Below are 4,819 nucleotides of genomic sequence, written 5' to 3' on the forward strand. Positions count from 1 at the left end.
TAGTCACATATCTCCTCTAAAAAAGAGGAATATTGGACGGATTTTGTAACATACCTCCCCTCCTTGGGTTATAAAAGGAGGGAGAGAGTCTTTTGTAAAGGGGCCCCTCGTTTTAGGTTTTTCCCCCGGTTTTGGTCTCTCTCTATTTTGTACAGTTTGCCGAATCGGATTTGGGGTTTGTTTTTTATTTGTTGTCTGTTAGGGTTTGGGTGGGGGTTCCGTTTTTGGTGTGTTTAGGGTTTAGTTTGGTTGGAGTTCGTAAGCTCCAAGGTCTCAGTTTCTGTTGTGTCTTCTGTGCAAGGTCTCCACTTGCGACGGCAAGCCCAAGTACTCCCCGATTGGAATCTTGCCTGCAGACATTTGTTATATCTGGTATGTTGGTCCCACTCGAAGCCGGAGATGTAATCTAATCTACTGCTCATGTATATATATAATAGTTGTGCATAATTGTGTCTCTGTCGGTGTCGGGTGCACTTCTTTCTTCCCGGTTTCTGTATGCAAGAGTTGTGTTGTTGAGTAAGTGGTGTGCACGTGTTCTCTCTCTCTCTCTCTCTCTCTCTCTCTCTCTCTCTCTCGGTTGCCTTTGAAACATATCCGAAAAACTCTCCGGTCGGCGTCACAACCGACGAAACTCGGTTCTTCCGGATCTATCTCTTTTCGGTCCAAGACCTCGGTGGTCCCGCCCCGAATGCTACATGTACACGCGAATGACCGCGGTTTGCGACACCAAAAAATGAAGGTCAAGACCCGGAAATGGTCTGATGTGGTGAAAGGCCTAAAGATTGAAGATGAATTGGAGACAACCAATTCGGACAAGAGCGAGAACGAATTGAAGGCAGTCGATTCGTTTGAACAATTCAATTCAAAGGAGCCGAATCACATGAAGGCCAAGTGGACGAGAAGGTAGCGAAAGACGACAATGACATGGAGGAGCCAGCGGGTCAAGAAGTGTCGAAGTCACAGCAATGAAGGAGCTGAGATGGGCTTGATGAGCAGACAAGCCGACCGAGAAGGTCGAGGTGCGTGGAACCGGACGAGTCGAGGAGCACGAGCAAGGTGTGAGGACTCCAAGAGGAGCCGAAGAAAAGGATCGGCGGATACTGACACAACACACCCACCTCAAGTTGAGCTTGAGGGGGAGTGTTGAGCGGACACGCTCAACATGGGCTGGATCTACTGAACAAGCCGAGAGCCGGATTGGATGAAGACCAATCGGCTAGGCCCGGATCGGATCGGTGGCTGGAATAGAGATCTAGATCGGTGTGATACCGGTAGGCCGTTAGAGGCCTACGATCCTAACCTAGTAGATAGGCATATTTTTAGGAGTTAGTGTCTGAGCTCAGTTATGAGCATTGAAGTACTTCTTTCAATCCTTTTAAGGACTTGTATAAAAGTGCTCTCTAAGCACATTGTATGTACAGAGTACATAGTTTATTTTGAAATAAATTTTTGTGTGTTTTGCTCTCTTTGTCTCTCTGGCGTACTCTTTGTGTATTTTCGAGTTTTCCATTAAACCTTCGATCTATTCTCTATTGCTATCTGGTTGAGCCAGTTGTCTCTACAAGCTTCCATATGTTACTCTTTATATATTACATATGGCAATGGGCTATCTTAATGGTTAGGTTTTTTATTATGTGTTACAAGGTCCTGGGTTCAAGTCTAGGAGACACCATGATGTTCATGACACCTCTAGCCAAGCCCTAAAGAGCCATATGAAACATAATAGTCACACACATAGATTGAAATATTCGCATTCGTGGGGCCTCCCCCACGAATCCCAACGAATGCGTATACGAATATTTCTTCTAATATTCGTTAACCTTTTTTTCCCCCTTTTTTCCCCTAATTTTTTTTTTGGAAAAAATTCAGTCGACGAGTAGCGAACAGAGACTTTCTGTTTTCTTGCCTTTCTCTCTCGCCTGCTCCCATTGAAGCTCCAATCCTCCTCTGCATCTTCCTGCGCGCAATCTCTTCTTCTTCGCAGTCTACAGAAACAACAGATTCAGGTATGCTCTTGCTTCTCCTCTGATTTTCCTGCAAGAAATATATGCTCTTTCGTGTAGTTTTGTTCTCTCACGAGAGAGAAGAGAGAGAATTTTTTTTGTTCTCGAATTTGGTTTTCATCGAATTTTTTGTTCTCGAATTTGTTCTAGAATTTCATTTCATAAATCATAATTCGTTCCTTGTAGTCAGATTTTGTTTATTCTGCATTATGCAACAAAATATAGAAATGAAAAAATCCATGTGCATATGTACTATGAAGAAGTTGCTCTAATAAACAATGCAACCAAAGGAATGAAGAGTCTCCTTTGCTTGTGCATGTTCCAAAGTGCAGAAAAAACCAAATCAGAGTGCAATGAAAGAACGTTGCATTATGGAATAGTTCATTGTCGCCTAATTCTTTTAGTTATTCTCATAGGTTAGGGTCCAGGGAACAACAAAGGCTGAAGGTTAATTTACACAATGGTGAAACAAAAGAGCTTCGAATGGAATCATGTGGCCATTTTGAGAAAACATGATAAGGGTATGCCTGTTGTTCAATGCAATCATTGTCACCATGTATTTGTTGGTGGCCCCTTTCGAATCAGAGCTCACTTGTTGGGCTTGAAAGGTTTAGGTGTTGACAAATGTCGTCAAATTGATGCTGTTATAAAAGCCGAAGTACAAAAAATGGTATCTGGTTGTGCAAATGTTGACATGAATGATGAGTCATCAATGGAATGTAATGCTGAAAATTGTAGCACAAATGTTGATGCGAATGTGGAATCAACGTCTATCAATGAAATGCCTTCATCATCGTTTGGTAATGCATCAAGTAAAAATATGAAAGTAGACAATGTACCTTTGAAGATGTTATGGCAAAAGCAACTTGATAAAAATGTTGATGAAGCTATCAGGAGGTTTTTTTTTGTAGAGGATATACCGGATGTAAAAGTGGGAAGTACATATTTTCGTGAATTAATAAAAGCTGCGGCACTTGCTGGGCCGTCTTATGAGCCACCATCTCCTTATCAATTGCGCAAAAAGCACTTGAATGAAGAGGTGAAATATGTTGAAAATGAGATTATGCAAATTAGAGAAAAATGGAAAACTATTGGATGCACTGTTGTGAGCGATGGTTGGTCAGATACCAAGAATAGACCAATAATTAATGTGATGGCTACTTCTGCGTATGGCACTGTGTTTCTGAAATCAGTTGACACTAGTGGAGAATATAAATCGGGAGAGTATATCTTTAAGATTTTAAAGGATGTTATTCTTGATATTGGCCCATCAAATGTTGTGCAAGTTTGTATGGACAATGCAACTAATTGTGTAGTAGCTGGGAGGATGATAGAGAAAGAGTGGCCCATGATCTTTTTTACCATATGCACATGTCATTGCATCGATTTGTTGTTTGAAGAATTGGAAAATGTGCTTGGGTTCATGATGTTTTGAAATTAGCTACAAAGGTAATCGTGTTTATTACACGAAAACAATATTCTTTGGCAATGTTTCGTAAGTTTAGTGAGAAAGAATTGTTAAAGCCTTCCACTACTAGATTTGCCTATAGTTTTATCATGTTGTCAAACTTATTGGATGACAGAGTCAAAGGTGGATTACGAAGAATGGTGGTTAATGAACAATGGTGTCAATGGAAAGGATCAAAAACACAACTAGGAGAAGAAATAGTTTCAATTATACTTTATGTTTCTTTTTGGGCAAATATAAAGAAGATCATAAAGATATGCAAGCCTATCCTAAAAGTTCTTAGATTGGCGGATAGAGAAGGTGCAACCATGGGTTTAATTTATGAATGTACTCATCGTATGATAGAAGAAATAAACCACATTGAAGATGTAGATCGTTTATTGCTTGATGAAATTCGGGAAATATGTATGCAAAGATGGACAATGCTACATTCACCATTGCATGCAACTGGTTTTATTTTACATCCAATTTGGAGAGAAAAAATTCAAGATATTGATGAGAAGCTGAATACAAGTTGGATGGAAACTATTATGCGGTATACTAATGGTGATATACCTTTATGTGGTGTTTTATTAGATGAATTCTATGCTTATAAAACTCAACAAAAGAGTTCATTTCAAGTTCCTATGGCAAATGATCCAACTAGAATGCATGATGCAATTAAGTGGTGGGAAACATTTGGAGCAAGCACTCCAAACTTAAAAAGGCTTGCAATTCGTGTGCTTTCTCAAGGTTCATGTGCATCTTCTTGTGAAAGAAATTGGAGTACATTCTCATCGATACATACAAAAAAAAGAAATAGATTGACTCATGCTCATGTTGAGAAATTGGTTTACATACATGCAAATCATTGTCTCATAAGAAGAATAAAGGAAAGGGGATTATGCATAATTGAAGCAACATTAGATATGATCAACAAAGAAGAAGATGATGAGAGACTTTTGAGAATGCAAAATCAAGCTATTGATGAAAATGAAGCTCATAAGGACATTATGGATGAGCTTGAAGATACGGATGATGAATGTGATAGTGCATAGAGTCTTAAGCATTTCGAAGCATTACTTAGAAGTTAGAAGTTAGAACCTAGAATTTAGAAATTACAATATAACGGCTCATAATCGCTTTAATTAAAACTTTTCTTTCTTATGTTAGTGTGATTTTGAAGACCTTCCATTTTTCTATAAATTGGTGATTTTTCCTTTTTTTTTTGAGTGAATTGAATAATTTTTATTATATAAATTTATTTTCCATAAACGAATGGTTTTATAATATTCTTGGAGCAATTTTATATTCTCGAATACTACGAATATTGCGGATGTCGAATACCACGCATATCACGCATGCTTCA

General features: G+C 38.9%; 1 pseudogene; it reads left to right on the forward strand.

Moving 5' to 3' along the window:
- Nucleotides 1-2,978: 2,978 nt before the first annotated feature.
- On the forward strand, nt 2,979-4,508 carry LOC147857457 (uncharacterized; annotated as a pseudogene).
- Nucleotides 4,509-4,819: the final 311 nt, after the last annotated feature.

Source organism: Azolla caroliniana, unplaced genomic scaffold, assembly GCF_043228905.1.
Source record: "Azolla caroliniana isolate FFs.n. ecotype wild unplaced genomic scaffold, voAzoCaro1.0.p SCAF_12, whole genome shotgun sequence".
NCBI lineage: Eukaryota > Viridiplantae > Streptophyta > Polypodiopsida > Salviniales > Salviniaceae > Azolla > Azolla caroliniana.